Raw genomic sequence first — 19,233 nt, forward strand, 5'->3', positions numbered from 1 at the left:
TTTTATTCATTTCTTTATTTATTTTCTTTATTTAATTAGTTTTATGAAGCTAAAGACATACAGAAAAGTTCTGCTACACTACAAATATATAATTCCTTTTTTCTTCTTAAATTATAGGTCCAACAAAGTTCTTAGGGAAATAAAATGTCTAAGTCATTGTGAGTGTTTTCCTCACCGACTTGACATTCTAACTTCAATTCAACAATACTTGATTATTCTAGCAATCTATAAAACACAAGTTATTTGTCTATTTTATAATTTACTAGTTGTCTAAGTCATTGTGAGTGTTTTCCTCACCGACTTGACATTCTAAATTCAATTCAACAATACTTGATTATTCTAGCAATCTATAAAACATAAGTTATGTGTCTATTTTATAATTTATTAGTTGTCTAAGTCACTGTGAGTGTTTTCCTCACCGACTTGACAGCCAATTTACTTCCATTTATACCAATACACTTCAAATAAGTATTACGCGAAGGTTGAAGTGTAAAGTCAAGCAAGTGTTTTCCTTGCAGATTTTTACATTTCACGATTACAATCAAATCATAGTTTCTCTTCTGTAGTAACCTTTAATGCAACTAAATTCACATATGGTAACTCTAATATAATCTTTACTCATCAGAAGAAATAATATAATGAACTAATAGCATAGTGCTAATGTGTATCCTGACCTTGCATGAAATTATCATATACCATACAGTACCTTCAAACAATGATAATATTTTGGCTTAGGACAAAACAACAAGACTGTCATGGTCATGAACTGGCTTTATTCGCTGTTTCTTAATAAATGAATCATCTTGTGTTATGGTTGAAAAGAAATCAAGAGTTCGAGTTTACTCCATTCTCCCCCTCCTCAGTCAGCTGATAAGAAGCATACTCATCCCTGGTGCGATACTCCAAGATAGTATTATCAGGACCTAGCTTGGCCGTTACAAAGTCTGGTGGCAGCGGTGGGATCTGCCATTGTGGAAGACAGATCCTGAGATTCAAACCCAGGTCCAAGAGAAGTTGCAAGTACCTCAGGAGGAGGTTCCGCTGGAGATATCTTGCTGATACAGAGCTCCAAACAAGTGAGTCTGGGTATACTGCACCTTAATTTGAGCTGTTGTATCTGTCATGGGCAAACAGGGGAATCAAAAAGCTCAGGGGATGAGTCAACTGACTGTCAAGCAGGACCAGATCCAAGGCAAAGGGTCCTCATGTGAAGTAGAAATGGATGCTGGATGCAGATTTCCAGTGGAATCAGCAGTTGAAGATCACAGTGAATTTGGTGAGGATGTCATCTCTGAAAAAGACGACAGGACACATATGAGAAATGAAGATTTAAACGATAATAGGGCAACTGATATTGATTATAATGCAGGGCCAAGTAGGTCATGTGAAGCTACTGAGAGAAGGTCAAGAAGATTAAATGCATCTGTCCAGGTGTTGCCAGCCACCAGAGAGTGGCAGAGGAATCTACATGGTGTTGACCAAGTTGATGTTATTGGAGAAAATGCTGAAATGGCCAAGGAAAAGTCTACAGATCTGACTGGAAGCGTTGTATCTGCAGTAAGTACTGCAATGCAAGGGTTTATGAAAGAGGTATCTGGGACAATGCGGAGTATAGAGAATGTATTACAAGGGTTGGTGGCTAGGGCCCAGTCACCATCTTGTGGAAATGCTCCAGCTGAGGAGTCTCGAGATTCAGTTATTGAGACAAGAAGAAGTAATAGAAAAGTGCATTCGGCAAGGACACGAATGTCACAGGATAGCGAAGGTAATGCTGATGATATTATGAGTTCATCAGATGGGAGTGATGTTGAAGTTGAAGGGTATAGTTCGGGCATTTCCAGATCTAGTCTAAATATGGGACAGGCCACAAGTTTCAGAACTGCAAGGAGTCATAGTGTGCGACTTCCTGCATTTACTGGGAAAGAATCATGGAATGTATGGATTAACAGGTTTACAGCAATAGCTGATAGGCAACACTGGACCGATGAGCAGAAACTGGATGAGTTATTACCACGCCTGCATGGACAGGCTGGGGACTTTGTATTCAGTCAGCTTCCTAGAAAGACCTTAGGAAATTTCAGAGCACTAGTGAATGAGCTGAACAATCGCTATCGTATTGTGGAGACAACAAAGACTTATGCTGGGCAATTCAGCAGAAGGAAGCAAAAACCAGGAGAGCTTGCAGAGGAGTATGCTGCAGAGTTAAAGCGGCTGTATGACAAGGCACATCCTAACAGAGACACAAGAACCAGAAGAGAAGATTTACTTAGAAGATTTTTAGATGGTCTGTATGATGACAGAGCACGTTTCCAGGTAGAATATGTCAAGGAACCAAATGACATTGATGAAGCAGTGTATCATGTAGTAAATTTTATGCAAACCAAGACACGTCCCAATGTCCATGAGTCTGCGCAAGATAGAACATTTAAAAAGATGACCAGAAGGACTACACCACAGGGAGTTGAGTCAGATTTAGATGATGATTGCGAATTAATTGAGGAAGGTGAGTACGGAACAGGTGAGCATGTATACCGGGTACCAGTAAAGAATGATGGTGTAAAGAAACACAGAATACAGTAAAGGTTGGACCTGTCACTCTAAAGACAAGAAAAGAAGACACGATAGAAAGTGAGAAATCTAGCGGGAATAAATCCCAAGACCAAGAAATTCTACAACAGATAGTTGATAAAATAAAGAAAATTGAAGATGGGTTGAAGAGAATACAGCAAAACAATATGTCCACATTGCTACGCAAGGGAAGCAGGCAACAAATGCAAACTTATCAGAGGAAAACTGAGGGGAATGGTCACAATCTAACCTGTTTTAGTTGTGGGGAGCAGGGACATTTTTCAAGAGACTGCCCATTTAAGCATACAAAACTCTATGCTGATGGACCGAGGTCAAATATGCAAACTGGAGAACCCACTCTTCAAGAGAAATCAGTCACCATTCCGACTGCTTGCAACTCTGATGCTTTAAACGAGATAGGGCTGGCTCCACGGGCCTAAGTGCAGCCCCATATGACAAGAGCCCACATATGGAAGATAATGATCAAATAAATCCAGAATTTATCAGACGACGCATCCCAAAGTATGATGGAATTTACATTAAGGGTTCAATAGAAGGGGTGAAACTGATGTTTACTGCAGATACGGGTGCAACAAAGACCATTATTGCTGACAGAGTTTATAATCAAATACCTGAGGAGAAACGTCCACCGTTAAAGAAGTCTGTAACTTTGGCTGGAGCAGGTGGGACACTGTTAAAAGAATTGGGAAAAGCCACATTTCATCTAGAATTGGGACCACTGAAACTGGACAGGGAAGTTATAGTTGCAAAAATTGAAGACGAAGGACTTCTTGGAATAGACATACTGCAAAATGAGAATGATGGACCTGCCGACATTTTGCTAAGCAAAGGGGTAATTAAACTTCATGGTGTATCAATACCATGCATACAGATTGGACTTAATGATGATACAGTGAGAAACGTAAGAACAGCAGACGATTTCATCATACCAGGAAATAGTGAAGCAGTAATAGATGTTTTTGTGGATAGGAAGGAAGAAGATGGAATTATAAAACAAAATGAGTTTCTGATTGAACCAAGTGAAAATTTTACAGATAAATATTCCTTGATTGTGGCTCCTGCCCTAGTGGACACAAAAGATAAAGTCACTCAGAAACTTAGAGTACTCAATCCATACCCAACAGCTGTATTTATCAAACAGGATACACGCACTGGACAAGCATACAGACATGACGGTATTCAAATGACACTCTTTGACACTGAAGATACTGAAGAAACCAGAAATTTTAGCCAAATCCGCAGAATCAAAAATCAGAAGTCAGAAAGACAATGTCTTAGTGGGATGAAGAGTAACTTCGAAAGAGTGGATGTAAAAAGAGATATCTCTGCTGGGACTGAAAGCTGCATTGTACCAGAACACTTACAAGATTTGTATGAGAGTACTGTTGCAACAAAAGGCCCACAAGAATCAAAAGTGATAGCAAATTTACTTAATAAGTTTGCAAATACATTCTCCAGAGATGACAATGATTTAGGATTGACAACACTAATTGAGCACAGCATTGACACTAAAGATGCAAAACCAGTCAAACAACCCCCAAGACGAGTGCCATTGGCCTTTGCTGCAGATGAAAAGAAAGCAATACAAGAACTGGAGGATAAAGGAGTAATACAGAAATCAACTTCACCTTGGGCATCACCCATTGTGCTGGTTAGAAAGAAGAATGGCCAGGTTAGACCTTGCGTTGATTACAGACGACTGAATGCAGTAACTGTTAAAGATGCTTTTCCTTTACCCCGTGTGCAAGATTGCTTGGATGCTGTCGCTGGAGCAGAGTCCTTCTCAACACTGGATCTTACCTCAGGGTATCACCAAATTCCAGTAAGGGGTGAAGACATTCCAAAGGCAGCTTTCGTCACCAAGTATGGACTCTTTGAATACAAGACTATGCTCATGGGACTTACCGGAGCCCCAGGTACTTTTCAACGCCTAGTTGAGTTAGTACTTCAAGGACTTCAATGGCAAACCTGTCTAATTTACATTGATGACATCATTGTTTTTGGGGAAAACTTTGAGGAACACATTTACGACTTGAAGAAGTGTTGCAAAGAATACAAAATGCTGGATTAAAATTGAAGCCAGATAAATGTCATTTACTACAAAAGGAGGTGGAATTTTTGGGTCATATTGTTAGCAAGGAAGGAGTAAAACCATGCCCTAGGAACATCATGAAAATACTAGAATGGCCTACACCTGCAAATGTAACAGAGGTACGACAAATATTAGGGATGGGAAGTTATTATCGCCGTTTTGTGAAACATTTTTCCAAGATTGTACGCCCTTTGGTGGAATTGACACGCAAGGGGAAATCTTTTCAGTGGACACCATTATGTGATGAAGCATTTGAACATCTAAAGACAGCGCTTGCAAGTACAGATATCATGGCTTATCCTTTATCTACTTGTGAGTTTATTCTCGACACCGATGCCAGTGAGCTGTTCTCAGTCAATACCAAGATGGGAAGGAACGAGTGATAGCCTCTGCCAGTCGATCTTTAAACAGAGCAGAGAAAAACTACTGTGCAACGGACAAGGAACTATTAGCAGTACGTTATTTTGTTGAATATTTTAGACAATACCTTTTGGGCAGAACCTTCAAAATCAGGACAGACCATCAAGCTTTAGTTTGGCTGTTCAAACTGAAAGAACCAAAGGTACGGATAGCTAGATGGATTGAAATCCTATCAGCATATAACTTTACAGTGGAATACCGTCGTGGCACCAAGCATGGCAATGCAGATGCTCTCAGCAGGTGTCCTAATCCACGTGATTGCAACTGTGATGATGTTGATATGATGGAACCTTTGCTCTGTGGACCATGTAGGAAATGTAGGAAAAGAGAAGACAACATGATGGGATATGTCTCAGCAACAAACAGATTGGGTCCTAAGCAGGCAGAGGGTCTTCAGATTGTTAATTTAGAAGAAACTACAGATGACCATCAAGTAGTTGACAGCCTGACCTTTAATGATGTAGAACAAGTGATGGGTTCCAATCAGGCAGTGGGTCCCACTGTCAGGACTGAACAAGAGAGTGAGAATTTAAGAACTGTGAAAACCAGAGCTCAATACAGAAAGGATTTACAGACACAGTTAGTCCCTGAAAAGGAGAAAGAAGTTCATTGCAGAAAGGAGAATAAGTCAGACAGCTGGGTAGCTTGGGCTGGAAACTACAGCATGATGAAACTCCAACAACTACAAGAAGAAGATGAAGATATAGGTCCTATCATGAAGGCAAAACAAGAAAATAAACAACAATCGAGTGCAGCAATTACTGCTTTGAGTGCAGCAACTCGACATTATTGGTTATTATGGGATATCTTAGAACTTCAGGATGGGGTTCTGTTTAAGAAGTTCATCAGGAAAGATGGCACTGGAGAACATTTACAATTCATTGTTCCTTGGGTACTGAGGAGGGATATAATGTTTCAGATGCATGACTCTGTGTTATCTGGACACTTAGGAATAAAGAAGACACGTGAGAAAACCCTTCAAAGATTTTACTGGTTTGAAATGCGGGAAGACATTAAGAACTGGGTAATGAAATGTGATATTTGTGCTGCAAATAAGAAACCCAACAAGAACCCAAGAGCACCATTGGGTAACATGGCAGTTGGAGCACCCTTAGATAGGTTGGCAACAGATATTTTGGGGCCTTTACCTCAGACACCTAGGGGAAACCAGTACATTTTGGTTGCAACTGATCATTTTACCAAATGGGTCGAAATATTTGCAGTACCTGACCAGACTGCTGAAACATGTGCACAGAAAATACTGGAGGAGGTTATTAGCAGATTTGGATGCCCTTTGACCATACATTCTGATCAAGGTCGGAACTATGAAAGTGAAATTTTCATAAAGTTATGCCAGATGTTAGAAATACGGAAAACTAGAACAAGTGTTAGAAATCCAAGATGTAATGGACTAGTAGAGAGGTTCAATCGTACTCTTCTAAGGATGATCAAAGCCTATTTAAAGGGAGAGCAAGAGAACTGGGATTTGCACCTAGGTTGTTTAGCAGCTGCTTATCGAGCAACACCACACGAGTCCACAGGTTTAACACCAAACTCACTGATGTTAGGAAGAGAAGTAAGGTTGCCTGTAGAACTTGCATTTGGATATGTGCAGAACCAGACAAGAGGAAATTTCACAAGTTATGGTGAGTATGTTGATCTGATTAGAGATAGGATGCATCATGCTCATCAGGTTGCCAGAAAACATTTACAGTCTGCAGCAAGACACCAGAAAGACTTATATGATGCCAAGGTGTCCCAGAGTTCTTACCAGCCAGGAGATTTAGTGTGGTTAATAGCTGATGGTAGGAAGACAGATATGTCACCAAAATTGCAGAACATGTATGATGGACCATATGTTGTCAAGCGGACAATAAGTTGTTTAAATTACCTGATACAGCTGGATTCATTTGGGAAAGAAAAACTTGTTCATCACAACAAACTGAAGAAATATACAGGTGAAAAACCCCCAAGATGGACGATAAAGGCTTCCAGAATGGCGGTCCTGGAATCAAGAACTGGAAAAGAACATTAGTTGTTTAAAACACAGTTCATAAATATTGACAGAGCTGGTTGTGAAGCAGTAATATAATGTCAATTTTGAATAGTTAGTGCAAGGACTATATATTTGAAACTAAACAGGGTTGAAAAACAAGAAAAATTATAATAATATTTTTATATTAATTTTTTTTTTCTGGGCTCACCTAAGTGATGATGCATTATCTATTGGCATATCAAACTGCATGCCGCATACAATTATTTTGGCCAGTACAGGCATACAACCAATGTTTCAAGTAGACGTGTGCTCCTAATGACAATTATTTTTTTTTATTTTTTTTTCCCTCTATAGTCATGCATTGCATTCTATTGGCATATATATTATTGTTGTAAACTACACCGATATTTGATTTTAAAATGTCATGCATGCATAACTGATTTGGCTCACTGCTCTGAAGTTTGCCAATTATATGTTCAACTTACCCTGAAATATCAAGCGTTGTAAACTTTAATTTTAACAGTATATTATCAGTCAGTAAATGGAATACATTATATACATATTCATCTTTTCTAGAATTGCTTATATCAGTTTAGCAACATGAGTTTATATTAACACATTTGCTGTTTAAAGGAAAGTTGAAAACTTCAAAAATAAGTTACTTCATACAGATGTAAAGTATTTTTTTTTTCTTTCTACAATATGTAGTCTGAAATTGGTTCATAGGATCACAATAGGTATGCAAGTTTGTTTCTTTTAACAGTCATATGCAGTTTAGTATTGAATAATGAATAAGTTCATTTAGTATTGTCACATATATTTGAAATTACTGAATTTTTCTTACTGTGCAATTTATACTTTATAATAGGGAAACAAAACTTGTACCCAGAATTGCTCTTAAGCCAAATTAGTGTACATATGTTCTTAAACATTTCATTGTTAACATAGTACTTGTGCTTGAAACCTGTGACATCTGTAGGCTCGGAATTTGGAATTTAAGATATTATTGATATCAGTGTTGAATTACAGTATCTATTGTTTATAGATAATCTGAGTAATTTAATTCCATGTTCTTGTTCCTGAAGATGTTGAGTTTTCTGTGTAAATTATAACCATTATATTTCAACTGCTCCTACCATTACTACAGTACTTTCTATAAAATTTAAAGCATCAGTTTTGTGTATACAAGTGCCTTCAGTGTAAATTTTAAGAGTGTGGTGAGGACACTAACACTCTTGGCAGAGGGTATTGTAATAACTTGCATTTAGGGAGTGAGGTATGCATGCATATATACGGTAAACACTATTCATACAAGCCGTCCAATTCGGTATAGATTTTTTTTTTTTTTTAAATTATAAATCTGTGCATTAGCAGTGAATTGCTCAAATGAGTTGACATTACTATTTTCTAGGATCCTGTGTTTTGTTTACTTGTCGATTAATAGTTAGCTGGTATAGTCTACGTGTTTTTGTGATAGCGAAAATAGGGAGTATCATGCCGGCGGCTGGCATCCTTGATAATTCGATTAATGGCTATTTCTAGTTAACAGCTTAAGACTGTACACTACATACTCAATGTGTTTATAGTCCCTGGGGTTTCGTTTGTATACGTCATTGCATTTAAGTTTGTTTTTCCTCTTCTTTGTTTATTTGGTACATATAACTGTTGACTACCCTTTCATGCGGTCTACCTCGGTAATATTGTAAGAGTGCATAACACGGTTTCCGAACCATTGCTATAGCGACAGGCTAACACGGTATGTGCCGCGAAATACAAAACTGAATTTTTTTTCTTTTTCTATTTTTACTTATGGCAATTCATTCGCAATGTAGTAATGTGTAAAATATCCCGCTGGTAATTTCCATAAACAATCACTGTGAAAATTTACTAAATATATACATTCAATACTAGCGCCTGATGGTTTGAACATTCCAACAAGGATTGTGGGTTTTGTGGGTATTGTGGGTTTTGTGGGCGTTGTGGGTTTTGTGGGTATTGTGGGTTTTGTGGGTTTTGTGGGTATTGTGGGTTTTGTCAGGAGTATATAAGGCTTTGTGGGCTGCTTGAGAGGGTTCAGTCAGCTAGCAGCCATCAAACTAGGTACATCACAGTTATTGTGAGTTTTATTTTTTTATTTTTTTTTTTATTTTGTTTTGTTTAGTTTATTAGAGAATTATGTAACTTTAGGCAATATTTTGGACAGTAAATATTTTTTTTTTAAAGCTTATTTAAGTGCAAATCAATTTTTTTTTTTTTTTTAATATTATTTTTAATTCCTTTCTCTCTTCCAACTTGTACACATTCTAGTCATTTCTAATTTATTTTACAAGCAATATAGATATTGTTTTATCATTTGTTATTTGAAATTCAGTTATATGGTCAAGTGAGTGTTGTCCTCACAGACCAATACTTTTATTCATTTCTTTATTTATTTTCTTTATTTAATTAGTTTTATGAAGCTAAAAGACATACAGAAAAGTTCTGCTACACTACAAATATATAATTCCTTTTTTCTTCTTAAATTATAGGTCCAACAAAGTTCTTAGGGAAATAAAATGTCTAAGTCATTGTGAGTGTTTTCCTCACCGACTTGACATTCTAACTTCAATTCAACAATACTTGATTATTCTAGCAATCTATAAAACACAAGTTATTTGTCTATTTTATAATTTACTAGTTGTCTAAGTCATTGCGAGTGTTTTCCTCACCGACTTGACATTCTAAATTCAATTCAACAATACTTGATTATTCTAGCAATCTATAAAACATAAGTTATGTGTCTATTTTATAATTTATTAGTTGTCTAAGTCACTGTGAGTGTTTTCCTCACCGACTTGACAGCCAATTTACTTCCATTTATACCAATACACTTCAAATAAGTATTACGCGAAGGTTGAAGTGTAAAGTCAAGCAAGTGTTTTCCTTGCAGATTTTTACATTTCACGATTACAATCAAATCATAGTTTCTCTTCTGTAGTAACCTTTAATGCAACTAAATTCACATATGGTAACTCTAATATAATCTTTACTCATCAGAAGAAATAATATAATGAACTAATAGCATAGTGCTAATGTGTATCCTGACCTTGCATGAAATTATCATATACCATACAGTACCTTCAAACAATGATAATATTTTGGCTTAGGACAAAACAACAAGACTGTCATGGTCATGAACTGGCTTTATTCGCTGTTTCTTAATAAATGAATCATCTTGTGTTATGGTTGAAAAGAAATCAAGAGTTCGAGTTTACTCCATTCTCCCCCTCCTCAGTCAGCTGATAAGAAGCATACTCATCCCTGGTGCGATACTCCAAGATAGTATTATCAGGACCTAGCTTGGCCGTTACAAAGTCTGGTGGCAGCGGTGGGATCTGCCATTGTGGAAGACAGATTCTGAGATTCAAACCCAGGTCCAAGAGAAGTTGCAAGTACCTCAGGAGGAGGTTCCGCTGGAGATATCTTGCTGATACAGAGCTCCAAACAAGTGAGTCTGGGTATACTGCACCTTAATTTGAGCTGTTGTATCTGTCATGGGCAAACAGGGGAATCAAAAAGCTCAGGGGATGAGTCAACTGACTGTCAAGCAGGACCAGATCCAAGGCAAAGGGTCCTCATGTGAAGTAGAAATGGATGCTGGATGCAGATTTCCAGTGGAATCAGCAGTTGAAGATCACAGTGAATTTGGTGAGGATGTCATCTCTGAAAAAGACGACAGGACACATATGAGAAATGAAGATTTAAACGATAATAGGGCAACTGATATTGATTATAATGCAGGGCCAAGTAGGTCATGTGAAGCTACTGAGAGAAGGTCAAGAAGATTAAATGCATCTGTCCAGGTGTTGCCAGCCACCAGAGAGTGGCAGAGGAATCTACATGGTGTTGACCAAGTTGATGTTATTGGAGAAAATGCTGAAATGGCCAAGGAAAAGTCTACAGATCTGACTGGAAGCGTTGTATCTGCAGTAAGTACTGCAATGCAAGGGTTTATGAAAGAGGTATCTGGGACAATGCGGAGTATAGAGAATGTATTACAAGGGTTGGTGGCTAGGGCCCAGTCACCATCTTGTGGAAATACTCCAGCTGAGGAGTCTCGAGATTCAGTTATTGAGACAAGAAGAAGTAATAGAAAAGTGCATTCGGCAAGGACACGAATGTCACAGGATAGCGAAGGTAATGCTGATGATATTATGAGTTCATCAGATGGGAGTGATGTTGAAGTTGAAGGGTATAGTTCGGGCATTTCCAGATCTAGTCTAAATATGGGACAGGCCACAAGTTTCAGAACTGCAAGGAGTCATAGTGTGCGACTTCCTGCATTTACTGGGAAAGAATCATGGAATGTATGGATTAACAGGTTTACAGCAATAGCTGATAGGCAACACTGGACCGATGAGCAGAAACTGGATGAGTTATTACCACGCCTGCATGGACAGGCTGGGGACTTTGTATTCAGTCAGCTTCCTAGAAAGACCTTAGGAAATTTCAGAGCACTAGTGAATGAGCTGAACAATCGCTATCGTATTGTGGAGACAACAAAGACTTATGCTGGGCAATTCAGCAGAAGGAAGCAAAAACCAGGAGAGCTTGCAGAGGAGTATGCTGCAGAGTTAAAGCGGCTGTATGACAAGGCACATCCTAACAGAGACACAAGAACCAGAAGAGAAGATTTACTTAGAAGATTTTTAGATGGTCTGTATGATGACAGAGCACGTTTCCAGGTAGAATATGTCAAGGAACCAAATGACATTGATGAAGCAGTGTATCATGTAGTAAATTTTATGCAAACCAAGACACGTCCCAATGTCCATGAGTCTGCGCAAGATAGAACATTTAAAAAGATGACCAGAAGGACTACACCACAGGGAGTTGAGTCAGATTTAGATGATGATTGCGAATTAATTGAGGAAGGTGAGTACGGAACAGGTGAGCATGTATACCGGGTACCAGTAAAGAATGATGGTGTAAAGAAACACAGAATACAGTAAAGGTTGGACCTGTCACTCTAAAGACAAGAAAAGAAGACACGATAGAAAGTGAGAAATCTAGCGGGAATAAATCCCAAGACCAAGAAATTCTACAACAGATAGTTGATAAAATAAAGAAAATTGAAGATGGGTTGAAGAGAATACAGCAAAACAATATGTCCACATTGCTACGCAAGGGAAGCAGGCAACAAATGCAAACTTATCAGAGGAAAACTGAGGGGAATGGTCACAATCTAACCTGTTTTAGTTGTGGGGAGCAGGGACATTTTTCAAGAGACTGCCCATTTAAGCATACAAAACTCTATGCTGATGGACCGAGGTCAAATATGCAAACTGGAGAACCCACTCTTCAAGAGAAATCAGTCACCATTCCGACTGCTTGCAACTCTGATGCTTTAAACGAGATAGGGCTGGCTCCACGGGCCTAAGTGCAGCCCCATATGACAAGAGCCCACATATGGAAGATAATGATCAAATAAATCCAGAATTTATCAGACGACGCATCCCAAAGTATGATGGAATTTACATTAAGGGTTCAATAGAAGGGGTGAAACTGATGTTTACTGCAGATACGGGTGCAACAAAGACCATTATTGCTGACAGAGTTTATAATCAAATACCTGAGGAGAAACGTCCACCGTTAAAGAAGTCTGTAACTTTGGCTGGAGCAGGTGGGACACTGTTAAAAGAATTGGGAAAAGCCACATTTCATCTAGAATTGGGACCACTGAAACTGGACAGGGAAGTTATAGTTGCAAAAATTGAAGACGAAGGACTTCTTGGAATAGACATACTGCAAAATGAGAATGATGGACCTGCCGACATTTTGCTAAGCAAAGGGGTAATTAAACTTCATGGTGTATCAATACCATGCATACAGATTGGACTTAATGATGATACAGTGAGAAACGTAAGAACAGCAGACGATTTCATCATACCAGGAAATAGTGAAGCAGTAATAGATGTTTTTGTGGATAGGAAGGAAGAAGATGGAATTATAAAACAAAATGAGTTTCTGATTGAACCAAGTGAAAATTTTACAGATAAATATTCCTTGATTGTGGCTCCTGCCCTAGTGGACACAAAAGATAAAGTCACTCAGAAACTTAGAGTACTCAATCCATACCCAACAGCTGTATTTATCAAACAGGATACACGCACTGGACAAGCATACAGACATGACGGTATTCAAATGACACTCTTTGACACTGAAGATACTGAAGAAACCAGAAATTTTAGCCAAATCCGCAGAATCAAAAATCAGAAGTCAGAAAGACAATGTCTTAGTGGGATGAAGAGTAACTTCGAAAGAGTGGATGTAAAAAGAGATATCTCTGCTGGGACTGAAAGCTGCATTGTACCAGAACACTTACAAGATTTGTATGAGAGTACTGTTGCAACAAAAGGCCCACAAGAATCAAAAGTGATAGCAAATTTACTTAATAAGTTTGCAAATACATTCTCCAGAGATGACAATGATTTAGGATTGACAACACTAATTGAGCACAGCATTGACACTAAAGATGCAAAACCAGTCAAACAACCCCCAAGACGAGTGCCATTGGCCTTTGCTGCAGATGAAAAGAAAGCAATACAAGAACTGGAGGATAAAGGAGTAATACAGAAATCAACTTCACCTTGGGCATCACCCATTGTGCTGGTTAGAAAGAAGAATGGCCAGGTTAGACCTTGCGTTGATTACAGACGACTGAATGCAGTAACTGTTAAAGATGCTTTTCCTTTACCCCGTGTGCAAGATTGCTTGGATGCTGTCGCTGGAGCAGAGTCCTTCTCAACACTGGATCTTACCTCAGGGTATCACCAAATTCCAGTAAGGGGTGAAGACATTCCAAAGGCAGCTTTCGTCACCAAGTATGGACTCTTTGAATACAAGACTATGCTCATGGGACTTACCGGAGCCCCAGGTACTTTTCAACGCCTAGTTGAGTTAGTACTTCAAGGACTTCAATGGCAAACCTGTCTAATTTACATTGATGACATCATTGTTTTTGGGGAAAACTTTGAGGAACACATTTACGACTTGAAGAAGTGTTGCAAAGAATACAAAATGCTGGATTAAAATTGAAGCCAGATAAATGTCATTTACTACAAAAGGAGGTGGAATTTTTGGGTCATATTGTTAGCAAGGAAGGAGTAAAACCATGCCCTAGGAACATCATGAAAATACTAGAATGGCCTACACCTGCAAATGTAACAGAGGTACGACAAATATTAGGGATGGGAAGTTATTATCGCCGTTTTGTGAAACATTTTTCCAAGATTGTACGCCCTTTGGTGGAATTGACACGCAAGGGGAAATCTTTTCAGTGGACACCATTATGTGATGAAGCATTTGAACATCTAAAGACAGCGCTTACAAGTACAGATATCATGGCTTATCCTTTATCTACTTGTGAGTTTATTCTCGACACCGATGCCAGTGAGCTGTTCTCAGTCAATACCAAGATGGGAAGGAACGAGTGATAGCCTCTGCCAGTCGATCTTTAAACAGAGCAGAGAAAAACTACTGTGCAACGGACAAGGAACTATTAGCAGTACGTTATTTTGTTGAATATTTTAGACAATACCTTTTGGGCAGAACCTTCAAAATCAGGACAGACCATCAAGCTTTAGTTTGGCTGTTCAAACTGAAAGAACCAAAGGTACGGATAGCTAGATGGATTGAAATCCTATCAGCATATAACTTTACAGTGGAATACCGTCGTGGCACCAAGCATGGCAATGCAGATGCTCTCAGCAGGTGTCCTAATCCACGTGATTGCAACTGTGATGATGTTGATATGATGGAACCTTTGCGCTGTGGACCATGTAGGAAATGTAGGAAAAGAGAAGACAACATGATGGGATATGTCTCAGCAACAAACAGATTGGGTCCTAAGCAGGCAGAGGGTCTTCAGATTGTTAATTTAGAAGAAACTACAGATGACCATCAAGTAGTTGACAGCCTGACCTTTAATGATGTAGAACAAGTGATGGGTTCCAATCAGGCAGTGGGTCCCACTGTCAGGACTGAACAAGAGAGTGAGAATTTAAGAACTGTGAAAACCAGAGCTCAATACAGAAAGGATTTACAGACACAGTTAGTCCCTGAAAAGGAGAAAGAAGTTCATTGCAGAAAGGAGAATAAGTCAGACAGCTGGGTAGCTTGGGCTGGAAACTACAGCATGATGAAACTCCAACAACTACAAGAAGAAGATGAAGATATAGGTCCTATCATGAAGGCAAAACAAGAAAATAAACAACAATCGAGTGCAGCAATTACTGCTTTGAGTGCAGCAACTCGACATTATTGGTTATTATGGGATATCTTAGAACTTCAGGATGGGGTTCTGTTTAAGAAGTTCATCAGGAAAGATGGCACTGGAGAACATTTACAATTCATTGTTCCTTGGGTACTGAGGAGGGATATAATGTTTCAGATGCATGACTCTGTGTTATCTGGACACTTAGGAATAAAGAAGACACGTGAGAAAACCCTTCAAAGATTTTACTGGTTTGAAATGCGGGAAGACATTAAGAACTGTTTAATGAAATGTGATATTTGTGCTGCAAATAAGAAACCCAACAAGAACCCAAGAGCACCATTGGGTAACATGGCAGTTGGAGCACCCTTAGATAGGTTGGCAACAGATATTTTGGGGCCTTTACCTCAGACACCTAGGGGAAACCAGTACATTTTGGTTGCAACTGATCATTTTACCAAATGGGTCGAAATATTTGCAGTACCTGACCAGACTGCTGAAACATGTGCACAGAAAATACTGGAGGAGGTTATTAGCAGATTTGGATGCCCTTTGACCATACATTCTGATCAAGGTCGGAACTATGAAAGTGAAATTTTCATAAAGTTATGCCAGATGTTAGAAATACGGAAAACTAGAACAAGTGTTAGAAATCCAAGATGTAATGGACTAGTAGAGAGGTTCAATCGTACTCTTCTAAGGATGATCAAAGCCTATTTAAAGGGAGAGCAAGAGAACTGGGATTTGCACCTAGGTTGTTTAGCAGCTGCTTATCGAGCAACACCACACGAGTCCACAGGTTTAAAACCAAACTTACTGATGTTAGGAAGAGAAGTAAGGTTGCCTGTAGAACTTGCATTTGGATATGTGCAGAACCAGACAAGAGGAAATTTCACAAGTTATGGTGAGTATGTTGATCTGATTAGAGATAGGATGCATCATGCTCATCAGGTTGCCAGAAAACATTTACAGTCTGCAGCAAGACACCAGAAAGACTTATATGATGCCAAGGTGTCCCAGAGTTCTTACCAGCCAGGAGATTTAGTGTGGTTAATAGCTGATGGTAGGAAGACAGATATGTCACCAAAATTGCAGAACATGTATGATGGACCATATGTTGTCAAGCGGACAATAAGTTGTTTAAATTACCTGATACAGCTGGATTCATTTGGGAAAGAAAAACTTGTTCATCACAACAAACTGAAGAAATATACAGGTGAAAAACCCCCAAGATGGACGATAAAGGCTTCCAGAATGGCGGTCCTGGAATCAAGAACTGGAAAAGAACATTAGTTGTTTAAAACACAGTTCATAAATATTGACAGAGCTGGTTGTGAAGCAGTAATATAATGTCAATTTTGAATAGTTAGTGCAAGGACTATATATTTGAAACTAAACAGGGTTGAAAAACAAGAAAAATTATAATAATATTTTTATATTAATTTTTTTTTTCTGGGCTCACCTAAGTGATGATGCATTATCTATTGGCATATCAAACTGCATGCCGCATACAATTATTTTGGCCAGTACAGGCATACAACCAATGTTTCAAGTAGACGTGTGCTCCTAATGACAATTATTTTTTTTTATTTTTTTTTCCCTCTATAGTCATGCATTGCATTCTATTGGCATATATATTATTGTTGTAAACTACACCGATATTTGATTTTAAAATGTCATGCATGCATAACTGATTTGGCTCACTGCTCTGAAGTTTGCCAATTATATGTTCAACTTACCCTGAAATATCAAGCGTTGTAAACTTTAATTTTAACAGTATATTATCAGTCAGTAAATGGAATACATTATATACATATTCATCTTTTCTAGAATTGCTTATATCAGTTTAGCAACATGAGTTTATATTAACACATTTGCTGTTTAAAGGAAAGTTGAAAACTTCAAAAATAAGTTACTTCATACAGATGTAAAGTATTTTTTTTTTTCTTTCTACAATATGTAGTCTGAAATTGGTTCATAGGATCACAATAGGTATGCAAGTTTGTTTCTTTTAACAGTCATATGCAGTTTAGTATTGAATAATGAATAAGTTCATTTAGTATTGTCACATATATTTGAAATTACTGAATTTTTCTTACTGTGCAATTTATACTTTATAATAGGGAAACAAAACTTGTACCCAGAATTGCTCTTAAGCCAAATTAGTGTACATATGTTCTTAAACATTTCATTGTTAACATAGTACTTGTGCTTGAAACCTGTGACATCTGTAGGCTCGGAATTTGGAATTTAAGATATTATTGATATCAGTGTTGAATTACAGTATCTATTGTTTATAGATAATCTGAGTAATTTAATTCCATGTTCTTGTTCCTGAAGATGTTGAGTTTTCTGTGTAAATTATAACCATTATATTTCAACTGCTCCTACCATTACTACAGTACTTTCTATAAAATTTAAAGCATCAGTTTTGTGTATACAAGTGCCTTCAGTGTAAATTTTAAGAGTGTGGTGAGGACACTAACACTCTTGGCAGAGGGTATTGTAATAACTTGCATTTAGGGAGTGAGGTATGCATGCATATATACGGTAAACACTATTCATACAAGCCGTCCAATTCGGTATAGATTTTTTTTTTTTTTTTAAATTATAAATCTGTGCATTAGCAGTGAATTGCTCAAATGAGTTGACATTACTATTTTCTAGGATCCTGTGTTTTGTTTACTTGTCGATTAATAGTTAGCTGGTATAGTCTACGTGTTTTTGTGATAGCGAAAATAGGGAGTATCATGCCGGCGGCTGGCATCCTTGATAATTCGATTAATGGCTATTTCTAGTTAACAGCTTAAGACTGTACACTACATACTCAATGTGTTTATAGTCCCTGGGGTTTCGTTTGTATACGTCATTGCATTTAAGTTTGTTTTTCCTCTTCTTTGTTTATTTGGTACATATAACTGTTGACTACCCTTTCATGCGGTCTACCTCGGTAATATTGTAAGAGTGCATAACACGGTTTCCGAACCATTGCTATAGCGACAGGCTAACACGGTATGTGCCGCGAAATACAAAACTGAATTTTTTTTCTTTTTCTATTTTTACTTATGGCAATTCATTCGCAATGTAGTAATGTGTAAAATATCCCGCTGGTAATTTCCATAAACAATCACTGTGAAAATTTACTAAATATATACATTCAATACTAGCGCCTGATGGTTTGAACATTCCAACAAGGATTGTGGGTTTTGTGGGTATTGTGGGTTTTGTGGGCGTTGTGGGTTTTGTGGGTATTGTGGGTTTTGTGGGTTTTGTGGGTATTGTGGGTTTTGTCAGGAGTATATAAGGCTTTGTGGGCTGCTTGAGAGGGTTCAGTCAGCTAGCAGCCATCAAACTAGGTACATCACAGTTATTGTGAGTTTTATTTTTTTATTTTTTTTTTTATTTTGTTTTGTTTAGTTTATTAGAGAATTATGTAACTTTAGGCAATATTTTGGACAGTAAATATTTTTTTTTTAAAGCTTATTTAAGTGCAAATCAATTTTTTTTTTTTTTTTAATATTATTTTTAATTCCTTTCTCTCTTCCAACTTGTACACATTCTAGTCATTTCTAATTTATTTTACAAGCAATATAGATATTGTTTTATCATTTGTTATTTGAAATTCAGTTATATGGTCAAGTGAGTGTTGTCCTCACAGACCAATACTTTTATTCATTTCTTTATTTATTTTCTTTATTTAATTAGTTTTATGAAGCTAAAAGACATACAGAAAAGTTCTGCTACACTACAAATATATAATTCCTTTTTTCTTCTTAAATTATAGGTCCAACAAAGTTCTTAGGGAAATAAAATGTCTAAGTCATTGTGAGTGTTTTCCTCACCGACTTGACATTCTAACTTCAATTCAACAATACTTGATTA

At 37.7% G+C, this 19,233-nt stretch overlaps 1 protein-coding gene and 1 long non-coding RNA gene across 2 annotated transcripts in view; one reads left to right on the forward strand and one right to left on the reverse strand.

The window, feature by feature from the left end:
- Positions 1-19,233, forward strand: part of LOC149774876 (uncharacterized) — a 138,068-nt gene that overhangs the window by 69,681 nt on the left and 49,154 nt on the right. The window lies entirely within an intron of this gene.
- On the reverse strand, positions 757-9,527 carry LOC149774877 (uncharacterized). The gene is made up of 2 exons (XR_016416689.1): positions 8,669-9,527; positions 757-1,291 (listed from the first exon to the last, which is right to left on the reverse strand). It is a non-coding gene; the product is annotated as an uncharacterized LOC149774877 (long non-coding RNA).

The sequence above is a fragment of the Sinohyriopsis cumingii genome, unplaced genomic scaffold, assembly GCF_028554795.1.
Source record: "Sinohyriopsis cumingii isolate HCF-2022 unplaced genomic scaffold, ASM2855479v2 utg000127l, whole genome shotgun sequence".
NCBI classification, from domain to species: Eukaryota; Metazoa; Mollusca; class Bivalvia; order Unionida; family Unionidae; genus Sinohyriopsis; species Sinohyriopsis cumingii.